General features: G+C 36.8%; 1 protein-coding gene across 8 annotated transcripts in view; it reads left to right on the top strand.

The window, feature by feature from the left end:
- LOC128653023 (mucin-5AC) overlaps nt 1-17,541 on the top strand; it is a 353,148-nt gene that overhangs the window by 279,721 nt on the left and 55,886 nt on the right. The gene's annotated exons all lie outside the window — the stretch shown is intronic.

A 17,541-nucleotide genomic window follows, 5' to 3' on the forward strand; every position in this document is an offset into this window, starting at 1 on the left:
ATAGGAGGCCTTATTAGTTTAAATTCTGTATGCTATGTACAAAGTCCAATTGATGATACTTTTTTGCTACACACTAGAGTGAATATACTTGAGACAGGTGTATGCCCTAGAATAAGGTCTCAAAGGATATATTTAAGTCTGTAAATATCACTTACAAAGCACAATCTGAATTAATTGATTATAATGTCTTTTATTTCTATATAAGAAAGGTGGTACTTTTCAGACTAATTCATATTGCTGAAATTTAGTTTGAAGTGATTTATATAATCTCGCGAGTGTTATCGGTAGAGTTAAAATCTACCTGATTCATGACTTGCTTTTTCTTATTTTGTAAGTTTGATTTATATAACTACTCTTAAAGATTCCTTGTTCTGGGAATTTCAGATTGTAATTTTGTCTTATTCTATTGTCGTTATTCTCCAATAAAAAAAAAAAAAGAGATGCCATCCCCGCCAAAAAACATAATTTATCACAAAATGGGAAAAAGAATTAAATATTACTCTGACAGACACTCAATGGAATCACATCTTCAAAGAAACCAAAAAATTATCTATATCATTATCATTAGCAGAAATGAATTACAAACTGCTCTCTAGATGGTATTTAACCCCTCAGCGTCTCCACAGTATCTTCCTTAATTCCTCATCCCTATGTTGGAGACATTGAGGCCTATTTATCATAGTTCTTGCGCACCTGATCCAACAGTGCAGATCAGGTCTGCAAGACCTCGCTGAATGTGGAGAGCTGCTGGTGCAACGCCGCCCCCTGCAGACTCGCGGCCAATGGGCCGCCAGCAGGGGATGTCAATCAACCCGATCGTACTCGATCGGGTTGAATTCCGGCGATGTCTGTCCGCCTGCTCAGAGCATTCGGAGCTTGATAGATAGGCCCCATTGTGGAGAAACAGGCACCTTACCCCACATTTGGTGGTCCTGCCCTCTTCTTCAAACCTATTGGTATGATATAAACAAATGTATCGATTCAACTTTAGGCACATCATTTCCACTCTTGCCTACTATAGTTTTATTGAACAATATTCCCCCTATTACTTGTATATACCGGAAAAAAATACTTAATTGTATACTTAACTGTGCCAGACCTTTTAAACCTAGATTCTGAAAGAAAGTCCAAGCCTCCAGCTATGCCATGTGGTTAAGATAAGTAGATTATGTTCTATCTCTAGAAAAAAAAATACACTACACCTACATAGGTAAACAAGACTTTATTGCTGACATCATGTATATCTGGGAACAAGGGAGGCTATAGGAATTGTTGTGATGTATTATTATGTTAGTCAGTTTCAAGTCAAAATGTGTTGTTCATATGTTTGAATAATTATAATCTGTTGAAGATAAAATGTAGAAGTCTCCTAACAACAAGAGTTATCTTTGGGACCTGGCAAAAGTATTGGATGCATAAAACGTGTACAGGTGGTCCTCGGTTTACGGCGCTTCAATTTGCGCCGCTTCAGAATAACAACCTTTTTTTTTCAATCATGGGAATGCTATTACAATGCATTAGAAATCAGTGCACTAATTAAAATAGCCAGTAGGTGGAGCTGTCCGCTTGTGTTTCAGCAAAATTAAGCTAGTTTACAGCCTGAAATTGATCTGTGTACACAGAGCAGACCAGAGCTATCGAGCAAGATCACTTCCCTATTATCTTCCTGTCCAGCTGCTTGAGATGAGGATGCCTAACTGCCTATTAATCACTGCAGATTGAAATGCATAGAATAGGTGCAGAACCAATATTATCTAACATGCTAACAATGCAGAGAACTGATTGCAGAAAAATGCAAGTTAAAAAAAAACGTTTTTGTTTATTAAACTTAGTTTGATGATGATGCAATCTGTTGTGTAATTATTTTATTAGGTGATGTTTAGCAAATGTTTTTGTTCATTAAACTTAGTTTGATGATGATACAATCTATATTATTAGGTTTATAATGCTGTTTTGCATTTAAAGTCTTCATTTCAAACCTTTAAAAATAATGTACTAGGTGTTACTTAAGACAATTTTGAGAGGGGCCTGGAACCTAACTCCCTCACTTCCCATTGACTTACATTATAAACTGGGTTTCAATTTACAACGGTTTCAAATTTACAACCATTCCTCCTGGAACCTAACCCCGGCGTAAACTGAGGGCTACCTATACTTTCAGCTTTTAATAGCAATTCAAAGCACTGATGGATGTAGTTTTGTATTCATAGGTTCCTCCGATATTCTTCATATTCCGTATAAGTCTGCTGATTGTACTCATACAAATGCATTTCCTGTATTAATGTTTGAAAAGTTTAATAAAAACATTTAATTTAAAAAAAAAAAAAAACACTTTAAAGGGACACTAAACCCAAATTCTTTCTTTAATTATTCAGATAGAGCGTTCAATTTTAAGCAACTTTCGAATTTACTCCTATTATCAATTTTTTTACGTTCTCTTGTTATCTTTATTTAAAAAGCAGGAAAGTAAAGCTTAGGAGCCGGCCCATTTTAGGTTCAGCACCATGGATAGCGCTTGCTTATTGGTGGCTACATTTAGTCAACAATAAGCAAGCATTACCCAGGTACTGAACCAAAAATAGGCCGGCTCCTAAGCTTTATATTTCTGCTTTTTAAATAAGAATCATCTCTATCCCTAAAATCTTTTATATAGTTCAAAATGTACCAACTCTATCAAAAAGAAAGGATAAAATATCTTTTTATGCAGCTGTTGTAAAGTTTATAAGGCAGAATAAGAAACCAAGAATAGCGTTTTTACGTATATTGTATATTAAAACAAAATGGTGGCTTATCACTCCCAGATCTGGAACCATATAATTTAGTTGGTTTTAGTAAAATAGTAATAGAATAGCTTAGTGGAAATCCTTATTATACAGATTTGGGGACTGATTTATCAAGCAGTCAATGCTGCTTATTCAGCGCAAGCCATTAGGCTCGCCAGAATCAGGAGTTAAGAAGCAGCGGTACTTAACTCGTCCACCACCTCTGAGGCAGCAGACAGCAATCATCCCTATCAGATACGATTGGGATGATTGACACCCCTTGCTAGTGGTTGATTGGCCGCTAATGTTTAGGTGGTGGCATTGCACAAGCATTTCACACTAAATGCTTGTGCAATGATAAATGCCGACAGCATACACTGTTGGCATTTATCGATGTGGGGCGGGCATGATCCGCTACAGCAGATTAGACTTGTGCAATTCGGTTTCGGGCAAATTTTGGCCGATTCGGAGATTTGAATGAATCCAAATTTCTGAATCAGCACCATAACTAAAATTCCGAAAAATTCCAAAAATGAATAAATCTTTTTTTCGGATCCATTCTTTATTCATATTCGGAATTTTTGCAGTTCCCCGACATCACCGACACTAACGAAATCACTAAATAAAGCTATTAACCCCTAAACCGCCATTCCCAAACATTGACAACACTAACTAAACCTATTAATCCCTAAACCGCCGTTCCCAAACATCACCAACACTAACTATACCTTTTAACCCCTAAACCGCCGACATTGAAAGAAAACTCTAAAAATAAATACAAACTTACCTATGAAAAAAAACAAACCTAAGCTAGCTACAATATAACTATTTACTAACTACCTAGTTAAAATAAATATAAACTTACCTGTAAAATAAAAATAAAACCTAAGCTTAAACTAATAAAACCTAACATTACTAAAAATAAAAAACCTAACATTACTAAAAATAAAAAAACCTAACATTACTATAAAAAAATTAAAACTACAATTAGAAAAAATAATAAACACTAAAATTACAAAAAATAAAAAAAACTGCCATTACAAAAAATAACAAACAAAATTATCCAAAATAATAAAAATTATTCCTATTCTAATACCCCATTTAAAAAAACAAACACCCCCAAAAAAAACAAACTAATCTATAATAAACTACCAAGGGCCTTTTGTAGGGAATTGCAATAAAGTTTACAGCTCTTTTACAAACAAATAAGGGCATTCAGCTCTTTTACTGCTCTTAAAAGGGCATTCAGCTCTTTTTCGTTCCATTAAAATAAAAAAAGCCCTGAACTTAAAAAAAAAAAACACCCCCAAAAAACCAGAAAAATACCTAACACTAACCCCAAAATCGGTACTCACTGTTGCTGAAGTCTGGCAAAAGATCTTCATCCCAGCAGCGAAGCATCTTCATCCAGACGGCTCAATCTGTATCTATCGCGGGACCGGCATCTTCTATCTTCAGTGATATAGAGAGTGATGTGTACAACACACACCACGCCCTTAGGGGGCGCTTCCTTGGTATTGTGTATATATATTGAGCAGAAATAAATATATATGATAATATAAAGAGCCCCTATGAAATGCAGACAAAGCCTAAAACTCAGATACTATACCCCAAATATGGTAATAGAACAGTGTTTGCACAGACATAAAAAAGTCCATATAACCAAGGTGACAAAAGAATCCAAACGTCGAGGCAGCACTCTGTCGAAGGATGGCTGTCCTAGTATTCAAAATCTGAAATAAGTAAAAAACAGAGGCGCCACCATGACCTAGTACCACCAATACATGTATATAACAGGATAGCAGGTAGATGTGAATACTCACAAACATGGGGTGCTTCATGTTTGTGAGTATTCACATCTACCTGCTATCCTGTTATATACATGTGTTGGTGGTACTAGGTCATGGTGGCGCCTCTGTTTTTTACTTATTTCATCTTCTATCTTCATCCCAGCGGAGGCGGAGCAGTTGACTGATTTCAGCCAATAGGAATGAGAGCTGCTTAAATCCTATTGGCTGTTCAAATCAGCCAATAGGATTTAAGCAGCTCTAATTCCTATTAGCTGATTTTAATTTACAGCCAATAGGAATGCAATGGTACCCCAGTATAAAAGGGGTACCTTGCATTGAATCCTCAGTGTGCGGTGGACGATCGCATAAAGAGCTCCACGTCAGACCAATGAACCTTTGCCTGGACCTCTATGAATTGACCACTCGGCCTGTGCAGGGAAGAAGAAGATGCCGGTCCCGCGATGGATGAAGATGGAGCCACCTGGATAAAGATGCTTCGCCAATGGGATGAAGATCTTTCACCGGACTTCAGCAACTGTGAGTACCGATTTTGGGGTTATTGTTAGGTTTTTTCTTTGTTTTTTTGGGGGTGTTTTTTTTCTTAGATTATGGCTTTTTTTATTTTAATGGGCCGAAAAAGAACTGAATGCCCTTTTAAGGGCAGTAAAAGAGCAGAATAGGGAAATGGGTAGATTAGGTTTATTTTTATTTTGTGGGTTTGGGGGGTGGCGATTTGTATTGTTAGGGGGTGTTTGTTTTATTTTTTTGTAAAAGAGCTGTTAACTTTAGGGCAATGCCCTACAAAAGGCCCTTGGTAGTTTATTATAGATTAGGGTTTTTTTACTTTGGGGTGTTTTTTTTTTTTTTTTAAACGGGGTTTTAGAATAGGAAAACATTTTTTGGATAATTTCGTTTATTATTTTTTGTAATGGTATTTTTTTTAATTTTTTTTATTTAGTGTTTATTTTTATTATTTTTAGTAATGTTAGGTTTTATTAGTGTAAGCTTAGGTTTTATTTTTATTTCACAGATAAGTTTGTATTTATTTTAACTAGGTAGTTAGTAAATAATTGTATCTTTAATTTAGGTCTATTTTAATTATGTTAAAGTTAGGGGATGTTAGGTTTAGGGGTTAATATAGTTTAATTTAGCTTGTTGCGATGTGGGGGCGGCAGTTTAGGGGTTAATAGGTTTAGTTAGTTTTGGCCTTGTGGCTGTACGGTGGTTTAGGGGTTAATAGGTTTATTTAGTGTTTTAGTTAGTGTTGGCAATGTGGGTGTACGGTGGTTTAGGTGTTAATAGGTTTAGTTAGTGTCGGCGATGTTGGGGAACTGTGGTTTAGGGGTTAATAGGTTTAGTTAGTGTTGGCGATGTTTGAGATCGGAGGTTTAGTTGTTAATAGGTTTATTTAGTGTTTTAGTTAGTTTAAGCGATTTTGGGGAACTGCGGTTTAGGGGTTTAGTTAGTGTTGACGATGTCGGGGTACGACAGTTTAGGGGTTAATAGGTTAATTTAGTGTCAGAAATGTGGGGGGCGGCGGTTTAGGGGTTAATAGGTTTAGGTAGTGTTGGCGATATGGGGGGATGGCGGTTTAGGGGTTAATAGCTTTATTTAGTGTCGGCGATGTGGGTGGCGGTGGCAGCAGTTTTAGATAATTTTGTTTCGGCAATTGCCGGCATATTAGTTATGTTAAGTTAAATAGTTTTTTCGGATCCTTTCATTTTTTCGAATCCATTCTTTATTCATATGCATTATTCTATTCTAAATTTCAGAATAGAATAATGCATATGAATAAAGAGTGTATGCGAAAAAACAAACAGATCCAAAAAACGATTTAACTTAACATAACTAATTTGCCGAAACAATTTTTTTTAAACTTAACTAAACAAATTTACCTAAACAAAATTATTTATTTAACTAATAAAAACTAAACAAAACAAAATTTTTAGCATTGCACATGTCTACCGCAGATCATGTCCACCCGCACATTGATAAATCAGCCCCATAGAATTAGAAGAAAATCTGATCTATCCATATCATCTCACTTCCATCCTGCATATAAAAGCTGAAAAATTCCTAAAGAAATAAAGAAATCTGGAGTTTCCAGAAGGGGTGTCTGGGGGGGTATTTAGCAGCCGGAAGAGTAAGAAAAGGGGTTAGGTTGTATACATCAGCTCCTGGATAAAGAGGGTCATACCATGAAAACATTTGAATATTTTAAAAATAAGTTTGGATTGTATAATAAAGATTTTTACGCATATTTACAAGTAAGGCACTATACAAAGAAGTTAGTATCCAAATATGGCTTTGACTATAACTGGAATGTATTGGAACAATGGTTGTTCTTAGTTAGAAATGGGTTACATTCCATCTCACAATGGTATAAAATACTATTAGCTTAAGGAGGGAGTAGTAACTTAAATTATATAATGGAGAAATGGTCATCTCATATTATGGATACGAGAATAGATAGTGCATATATTAAAATATCTATTATAAGTGCAGTTTTTTGGCAGCAGATATAGTGAAAAATAAATGTGATAGCGGATGTCAAAAAGACAATGAGTATAATAAAGATTTCAATAAACGATCCAAAGATCTATAATATATACAAAATATAAAGGATATGTCCAGTGAATATTGTGATTAAATCCGATGGTCTTGAAAGAAATCCTCAAAGTGAAAAAATTAAAAACAATATATAGTGTAACTCTGTGATATACCCAATAGTAAAAAGAATGTGTTTTGACGGTATCCTACTCACATGAGATGGAGCTATAGTAAGCTCATTCACTGCGCACACCTGTTTTTATACTGGCAGACTAACAATCTTCCAAGGGCTTCAAGATAAACAATTTATTAAAATAAACGTATAAAATACAGTAAAACATCCAATACACCAAAATACATATGCGTGATCAGAGTCCTTTCTAGGAACAGTCAATATTAACTGCGAGTGATTAACCCCTAATGAGGATGGATGCGGATACAGGGCAGATATAGTACCTTTATTATGGAATTGCCCCAAAAAAGTATAAAGTAATAAATAGGGGTAGGAGGAGAAGTATTTCAGCTGGAGTATTATTTTTTTTCCTCTGGGTATCAAATTTTGATAAAATATATATGTAATCTCAGGATATTATGTTCAAATGAAAAATGTAAAAGAAATGTTGTTTCAGAAATGTATGTGAATCTTTGCAATGTACAGTATCTTGATGTTAACATGCTGTAACTTAATCGATTGTACAAATAAATAAACAGAAAAAGTAAAATATATATATACAGGGATTGCAGAATTATTAGGCAAATGAGTATTTTGACCACATCATCCTCTTTATGCATGTTGTCTTACTCCAAGCTGTATAGGCTCGAAAGCCTACTACCAATTAAGCATATTAGGTGATGTGCATCTCTGTAATGAGAAGGGGTGTGGTCTAATGACATCAACACCCTATATCAGGTGTGCATAATTATTTTTATTTTTTTTATTTATTTATTTATAAACCAAAACAAATTCCAAAAATCCAATGTCATACATTTACTATTTTGTACAGAAGACAAATATAAAGACCAAGCTACAAAGCCATTAGAACAAAATATATCAAAATGAGTTTGCTAAATTTACACAAAGTTAGTATGATTTTAACATGAACATGAACATGAACATAAAGATGGAGATTTAAAGCTACATTAAGTGTATTTTATACATTTATCTTTGGAAGTATCTAGATCCGAAATAAAGTTAGTACAGGTCAGAGATAATACAATTGTCATCCAAAGTAAACAGATAGAAACAAGAGTAGAAATAATTATGAAGCCGTATCATGGGCCGATGTCTTTGTTTAAATAATTCTGTATTCAATCTAGATAGCCTCGGTATTTAAAGTTATATTGATTAATGTTGTTACATCCCATGTGATCATTTATGGAAATGTCTTGGGGTTTTATTTATTTTCCCAATCCCACCTCATTTCTCCCCCTCACGTGTGTAGGAGAGAAGAAAAAAAAAAAAAAAAAAAGAAGAGTTTCTCTTTCCCTCAGCTCCCCCCCCCCCCCACTCCCGCAGCAAGAATTTTTCTCTCTCTATTATCTACCAGTTTCCAAGTAAGACTATTTCTGTATTCTGAAACGGAAAGATTATGTGGTTTATTTCTGTAGAAGAAAGTATTTTTAAAAAAATTGCCCAGTTACTGAAGAATCTTTTGACATCCTGCTCATTCTCTATGTTTGTATCCCTTTGTTCTAATATACACTGTTTTTTTAAACAGTTTTTAACTTCAGGGAGAGATGGAATTGACTGGGTCTTCCATTTTTTACAAATTAAATACCTTGTGGCTAATATAGTGGAGATTACAATCTTTTCACTACTTTGTTTACCGGGTTGTTCCCTTAATCCAAATACTATCTGAAATAGTGTTAGAGAAAGAGGGGTTATTTTAAGTACGTTCTTTAGCCAGTATTCTACTTTAAACCAAAGATTCCTGACTCTTGGACAGTACCATATCATTTGCAAGAAATTGGCTGCCAGATACGAACACTTGGGACATTTATAAAATCCCAAGTTAGCACATTTGTAGCCTATCTCCGGGGTGAAATATGCCCTGTGAAGAAATTTAATATGAGCCTCTCTCCATGTAGCTGAGAGTGTGTTTTGAGTAATCTTTTTAATTGAAAGTTGAAGGGTTTTTGTTTCTATATTATTCAAAACATTTGGTATATTCCAATTTGCAGTCAATTGTGTTAGAAAAGAAGCACCTTTATTGATACCTAGAAAGTAGTAGCACGGTGCAATAGAAATATGGCCATTTCTGGTTAGTGTCAACCAGTCTTCAAGTTTACCTATATTCCAGTTCCAGCCTTTTTTTTTAACTAATTCCAGCGCATAATGCCTAAGTTGTAAATATGCGAAAAAGTCTTTATTTGGCAGGCTAAAGTCTATATTTAGTTCTTGAAATGATTTAATACATTGTCTTTCTTTATCAATTATTTGATAAACCTTAGTCAGACCAGTATATTGCCATCTTTTAAAGACATCTGAAAGAATGCCTGCCTGGAATTTAGGATTTCCTAATATCGGAAGATATGGAGAGGCTTTGCTATTTATTGAAAGAAGCTTTGCTATTTTTTGCCAAGCTTTGATCGGATTGTAGATTGTTTTAAACTTTTTAATTTCTATCGGAATTTCTTTTAGGTCGAGGTGGAGCAGTGCAGTTAGGTCGTATGGGTAACAGACATTGGATTCTAATTCATTATTTAAAATGTAGTTATTGCAGATGATCCAGTCTATAGGTATACGCGCAAGAAAAGAAAGATTATATAGCAAAATATCAGGCAAGGCCAGTCCCCCAGATTCCCTTGGTACTGAGAGTTTCCTCAAAGATATTTTTGCTCTTTTCCCTTGCCATAGGAATTCTGTAAGTGAGCTGTTAATTAATCGAATATCTTTCCCTAATAGTAATATAGGTGTATTCTGGAGAATATAGAGTAATTTTGGGAGGAGGGCCATTTTAAATAGGGCTATTCGGCCTGATAGTGATATTGGCAAATTATGCCAGTGCTTAAGCTTTTCTTTAATTACCTTTAGCACTGGAGGGATATTAAGTTTGTAAAGATCCTCAGTTCTGACCGGGATATGAATCCCAAGATATTTAAAAGAATCTATGACCTGTCGAAATGGTAAATTTGTTACCGAGTTTTTAGTATTCCTGAGCCAATATATCTCAGATTTCGTGTAGTTTACTTTATATCCCGAGAAGGAACCAAAGTTGTCCATTATAGAGAAGAGTTTCGGCATATTTAGTTTAGTATTTGCCATATAGACAAGTAGATCATCCGCATATAATCCGATCTTAATTTCATGATTATGAATTTTGATACCATCTAGAGTTTGTCTTATTTTAATTGCCAAGGGTTCAATGGCAATGTTGAAGAGGAGCGGGGAGAGAGGGCAGCCCTGCCGCGTTCCTCTACCTATAGGGATAGAGGGAGAGAAGTTGTTATTTACTATCAATTTTGTAGCAGAGAAGGCATAGAGGTTTCCTATAAAGTCAATAAATTTACCTTTAATACCAAAATGTTTTAATGAAGAATATATATGCTCGTGGATAATTGAGTCAAATGCCTTCTCTGCATCAATAGAAATGATAGCAAGATCCTGTATGCCCTCTCCCCCGCTATTTATGTCAGACATAACCTTGTGATATTCTGACACCACCAACACCTCTCTAATTTTCGCAGCAGAGTTTCTATTATTTAGAAACCCTGATTGATCTGAGTGGATGATTTTTGCAAGAACCCCTTGTAATCTAGCCGCCAATACTGCTGTTAAAATTTTATAATCAACATTAAGGAGGGCTATAGGCCTATATGATTCTTTGCAAGCGGGATCTTTGCCTCCTTTAAGTATTAATGTTGTATATGATTGAGAAAAGGATGGGGGGGTGGGTTTGCCATCAATAAAGAAGCTATTAAAAAGAGTACAGATATGCGGAGTGGCTTCGCTAAGCATAATTTTATAGAATTCACTAGGCAGACCATCAGGGCCAGGTGCTTTGTTTAAAGATAATTTGGATATTACTTTCTCAATCTCTTCCGTCGAAACGGGGGCATTCAGATTGCTAATGTCTTCTGGAGCCAGTGTAGGATGTTCAATTTTGCTCCAGAAGTCATCCGAGTTATTTACCTCATTGGCTTTAGGCGCGTACAGTTCTTTAAAATATTCATAGAATATTGTCAGAATGTCATCAGGTTTAGTGACAAGTTCCCCTTTATGGTGCAGTTTATCTATATTTAGTTGTTTTTTTTTCATTTTTGATTAGTTTAGCCAATATTCTACCTGACTTATTGCCGTATCTGTACATTCTGGCTTGGATTCTTAATTCTTTTTGTGTTTCTTGAGATAGTACAAAGGCATCTCTCTCGCTTTTTGCGCGTAGGTATTTTGCCCAATTGAGAGGGGTTCTATCCGATAAATACTGATTATAAGAATTAAGCAAGAATTTATGAGATTCCTTTTCCCTTAGCCTAATTTTTTTTAGCAAAGTGGCACCATAGGCAATAATTTCCCCCCTCATTACAGCTTTCGCTGTTTCCCAAAATATTTCAGGGTTTTTAAGGTAATCTCTATTAAAGTGTACATATTCTTTATATTTATTCAATAGGCAATTTTTAAATTTTAGGTCAGATGTTAAGTGATAGGGAAAGAAGAAACGTGATGCAATACGGTGTGCAGGTGCTACTAACAATTCAAGAGAGATGGGTGCATGGTCTGAAAGTAATATTGGCATTATTGTCGCTTTGACACTTGTTGTTGGAATACGCTCGTCAATCAAAAAGATATCTATTCTGGACATGGTTTTATGGGCTTTTGAAAGACATGTAAAGTTCTGGGCGGTTGGGTTTTGATTTCTCCATATATCGTATATAGCTAGATTGTGCATATTTTTTTTATACATTTTAGTTTCTAAGTTATCTCTTTTTTGTTTCCGATATTTAGTGTCTTGTCTTAGCCTGTCTAGTGGGCATTGTGGTGCCATATTGAAGTCACCGGCGATAATTAGAGAGCCTTCAGTGTAGGATAAGAGCTTTGACTGGAGATTATCCCAATATTCTAAGTCAAACACATTTGGGCCATATGTATTACACAATGTGTACATCTTCCTGGCAATCTTTATTTTTAACATGACATATCTCCCCCCCGGATCGGCCACGCAGTGAATAACATCTGACTTAATTTTTTTACCTATTAGTATTGCTACCCCCCTCTTTCTCTCAACACCAGCAGCAAAGTATACATCTTTAACCCAGGAGGTTTTTAATTTTAAGGTTTCCTCTGCGGACAAATGTGTTTCCTGGATGAAACCAATATCGGTATGGAACTTACGTAGTTGTATGAGAATTACCTTGCGTTTAATAGGTGTGGAGATGCCTCCTACATTCCATGATACAATCTTACATTTTTCTATTTTTTCCATTTAGGAGATAAGTGTATTAAACTATAGAGACGGGGATTGAGGGAGAGAGAGACAGGGGGAAAGAGAAAAAAAATAAAAAATAAAAAATAATAAATAAATAAATAAACCCCACATCTTAGAGGGAGGTCCTTTCCTTTAAAACTGTCACACACGTGAGGGGGAAAAATCCCATGACTCTTGTCTATCAAAGGACAAGGGTCTACCCTAATGGAAGTCTGCATTCCTAAACATTCTTTTGTTAGATTTTAAAGTTTGTTACACTTCTACATTCTGTTGTTGGTCTAGGGAGTCAAGTGTTTTGAAAAAAATTTCAGCCGAAGTGGTTTCTTCGAACCAATGTGATTCTCCATGTACTATAACCTTAAGTTTGTGGGGATAAATTATCATTGCTCGATGGCCTTTTTGAATAAATTTAGAGCAAGCAGGGGCAAGCTCCCTTCTTTTTGCTGCTGTATCAGCAGAGAAATCCTGAAATAATAAGATTGTAGCCCCTTTGAATGTAATCGGTTGCTGTTTACGATAGTAGTGAAGTAATGCAATTTTGTCCTGGTAGTTTAATAATTTTGCTAAAATTGGCCTAGGTCTATTTCTACCTTTATTGTCTGTGTAAGGGGAGCCTAGTCTGTGTGCTCTTTCAAATAGTATAGGTTGATGTGTGGTTGGTATTTTAAGAATTTTAGGTAGTGACTCTGAGATAAAGGAGACAAGGTTCTCATTTTGATGTTCTTCTGGAAGACCGATAATTCTTATGTTGTTCCTTCTGGAGCGATTCTCTAAGTCTTCCAGTTTATTTTGGATTTTTTGTATATTAGTTTCTGTTGTTTCAAATTTTGAACTATGTATGTTTGTAGTATCTTCTAGATCAGACACCCTCTGTTCCACTTCTTGTAGTCTAACAGAGAACTGCCGTATTTCTTGTGTTAACAAAAGGATATCCTGTTTTAATTCAGTTTTAAGAGCATCGAATTTAGGGGTGAGGGCATCTGAAATACTAGTAACCAGGTTTTGAATGTTAGTTACTTCTTGTGTCAGTGGTGCGTTAGGAAATATTGGTTGTGTATCGGTAGTATTTTCCTGTGTAGTCTTCGCTTTCCTATCCCTCTGTCTAGCTGCCATGGCTGGAGAAGTGGTCTTGTGTGGGGTGTGTAAGAATTTATCCATGTGCCGCAATTGCAAAAAAAATTAAAAAAAGTGGAAGTTTATATAAGGTGTAGGGAAAAGGGTGATTAGAGTGCTCTGTGGAGGTGAAAAAACCAGCCAAGTGTAAGGTTAAGGAGGTACTTAGACCTCAGGGAGGATGGTGGGGACCAGGAGGGGGTGTGGAACAAGTGAGGGAAAAAAAAAAAGGGAAAAGGAAAAAATAGGTGGAGGTGAAGTGTCTATAGAGAATTAAACAAATTAGTTATGTGAGAAGTCCAGCCATGGGAGTAGATGTGAGGGAGTGCTAAATGTATAAAGTTTATTCGGAAAATGTAACCTAATTTTTAAGACAACAGTTGTTTAAGTCTACCGGGGGGTATATAAGGTTCAAAGTATAAGAACTACAATATCATCCCATGGGCTAAGATAAATTGATGCTTCAAGCCTTTCCCTAGGGTCTGGGGTAGGTGGCGAGCCTTTCTTTCAAAAAGCAGTATAAAGAGTTATTTCTTCGGTTCAATTTGGGTGTGAGTTGTTAAAGTGTAACAGAACTAGTTATGGTTTATTTTCTATCAGGTTGTTTTTTAGTTAACTTCAAGAAGTATGCAAATATATGCTAGGGCAAAGAGCCCTTACAGAGTATGATTTCAAATATGTCTAATTATATAACAATTATAGGCAATAAAATAAAAGAAAAAAAGCAAGAAAGATAAGCAAAAAAGAAAAAAAAGGAAAACAAGAACAGTATTCTACTTCAATTGTTAGGTCAAATCATCTCCTATATAGGAACATCGAATAATATAAATATGGTAGCCTTGTTTTTTGTGTAAGATTATCTGATATTTGTCTTAACAAAGTATCTAGCCTTAATTCTCTCTCCTTGGGTCAGTTAGTAATTTATAACTTAGAGGAATTAAACCAAGGGGAGAGAAACAAGGTCCCTTTCTCTCTATCTAGCTTCCCATAGGAGGAGGAGAACAGTTTAAAGAGAGGGTACAATGTCTTGTTATACAATAAACAAGCTTACATTTTCCCGAATGTTAGCCTTTCTATGATAATATATGAAATGTTTTTATATGACACAGGTTTTATTAGTGGATATTATAATCCAATATTTCGGCTAGGTCATATACTCAAGACATTTATATAGGAATCATTGAGGAATCTGGGATTGGTATCATTATAGTTAGCTAAGCAGAACTGATTCCTCTTAAAGTTATACACAGGTCTTATGTTTTCTTAGGCATTAGCTTCCTTGAAATATTAAGGCAGACATTCTTTACATAGTATATGTATATATTTTTTTTTTTCTTTTCTTTTCCCCTGTCGTTAATCGTTTTAATTCAGTATCTCAGGTGTATTGTAGGCCAGAGGGATTTATATGGGAACCAATAAGGCATGCAAGATTATTGTCTCTGTAGAAGTCAATACAATTAAGTTAAGTTGGCAGTACTGAATCTCAAGATGCAATATGTGCTTAATAGGGTTCAGTCAGTTCTCTTGTATTTAGTTCTCGTCACCTTACCTGGATTCCATCCTATAGCAGTGTTCAAGTAATAGGTAGGTGAGGAGAGATCATGCAAGAAAGAAAAATGTTAACTGAGTGCCACAAAGTTCTAAGAAGTAGTCGTTCTGTGCAGTCCTCAGACCGTCTCTACAGGAGTACCTCTACAGGCGAGTGTCCGGCTCCAACTGATAGTCTCGGTTGAAACAAGGGCGAAAAGACCAGCTCCCAACAGATTTGCCTCTCAGCTCACCGTCCCGTTCACAGCACTATGGCGAGTCGGTTGGAACACACCCAGCAAAATTCGCAGCAGCACTTCAGCGGCGGCTCCCAGTAGCAGTTAGGAACAGGTCATACCTCCCACTCAGCCTCCGTACTGGGGGGGGGGACGAGGAGCAAGCATCCGCTTCAGCGCTCTGAATAGCCGCCTTGGCTGTTGGCTTCACTCGGCTCACCCCAGCTGCTCCACCTCCGTGGTCCGTGTCAGCAGGTCCGAAGGCGTCTAGAGTAGCGGAGAGGTGTATCTCTGCGGCAAGCCTCCAGGGGATTGTCAGGCAGTCCCAGTCTCCCACGCAACCTCGGTGGGGGAGAGAGAGACCCGTAGGAAGTCTGCCAGCAGCCTGCAGTTATCCAGGTAAGATTACAGGTGCTTTGTCGGTAGGGCAGTGAGAGAAAAGTTTATATGGAAAATAGCCTCGACCTCCCACGCAGCATCGGTGGGGGAGGGAGGGAATCAATTCCTCTGAATAAAGTGTTTCTTTAATTTAGACTCGATAGCCTCAGTGTTATAGAGAAGGCAACAAGGGGTAGATTTTGCAGCAGACTAGGAATGTCTACACGGTGGGATGTTTGTCCATCGTTTGATTCCAGTAGCGTTGGTGTAAGCTATCCAGGTAGCTACCCAGGTCTCTGGGTTCGGCACGAGCGGGAAACTCCGCCAGCAGCTGCAGGACTGGAAGGTAACTACACACAGGTGTTGCAGTTAGCTCCTCCTCCGGAACCCAAAGAATGTCAGGTGTGCATAATTATTAGGCAACTTCCTTACCTTTGGCAAAATGGGTCAAAAGAAGGACTTGACAGGCTCAGAAAAGTCAAAAATAGTGAGATATCTTGCAGAGGGATGCAGCACTCTTAAAATTGCAAAGCTTCTGAAGCGTGATCATCGAACAATCAAGCGTTTCATTCAAAATAGTCAACAGGGTCGCAAGAAGCGTGTGGAAAAACCAAGGCGCAAAATAACTGCCCATGAACTGAGAAAAGTCAAGCGTGCAGCTGCCAAGATGCCACTTGCCACCAGTTTGGCCATATTTCAGAGCTGCAACATCACTGGAGTGCCCAAAAGCACAAGGTGTGCAATACTCAGAGACATGGCCAAGGTAAGAAAGGCTGAAAGACGACCACCACTGAACAAGACACACAAGCTGAAACGTCAAGACTGGGCCAAGAAATATCTCAAGACTGATTTTTCTAAGGTTTTATGGACTGATGAAATGAGAGTGAGTCTTGATGGGCCAGATGGATGGGCCCGTGGCTGGATTGGTAAAGGGCAGAGAGCTCCAGTCCGACTCAGACACCAGCAAGGTGGAGGTGGAGTACTGGTTTGGGCTGGTATCATCAAAGATGAGCTTGTGGGGCCTTTTCGGGTTGAGGATGGAGTCAAGCTCAACTCCCAGTCCTACTGCCAGTTTCTGGAAGACACCTTCTTCAAGCAGTGGTACAGGAAGAAGTCTGCATCCTTCAAGAAAAACATGATTTTCATGCAGGACAATGCTCCATCACACGTGTCCAAGTACTCCACAGCGTGGCTGGCAAGAAAGGGTATAAAAGAAGAAAATCTAATGACATGGCCTCCTTGTTCACCTGATCTGAACCCCATTGAGAACCTGTGGTCCATCATCAAATGTGAGATTTACAAGGAGGGAAAACAGTACACCTCTCTGAACAGTGTCTGGGAGGCTGTGGTTGCTGCTGCACGCAATGTTGATGGTGAACAGATCAAAACACTGACAGAATCCATGGATGGCAGGCTTTTGAGTGTCCTTGCAAAGAAAGGTGGCTATATTGGTCACTGATTTGTTTTTGTTTTGTTTTTGAATGTCAGAAATGTATATTTGTGAATGTTGAGATGTTATATTGGTTACACTGGTAAAAATAAATAATTGAAATGGGTATATATTTGTTTTTTGTTAAGTTACCTAATAATTATGCACAGTAATAGTCACCTGCACACACAGATATCCCCCTAAAATAGCTATAACTAAAAACAAACTAAAAACTACTTCCAAAACTATTCAGCTTTGATATTAATGAGTTTTTTGGGTTCATTGAGAACATGGTTGTTGTTCAATAATAAAATTAATCCTCAAAAATAC

The sequence above is a fragment of the Bombina bombina genome, chromosome 1 (assembly GCF_027579735.1).
Source record: "Bombina bombina isolate aBomBom1 chromosome 1, aBomBom1.pri, whole genome shotgun sequence".
NCBI lineage: Eukaryota > Metazoa > Chordata > Amphibia > Anura > Bombinatoridae > Bombina > Bombina bombina.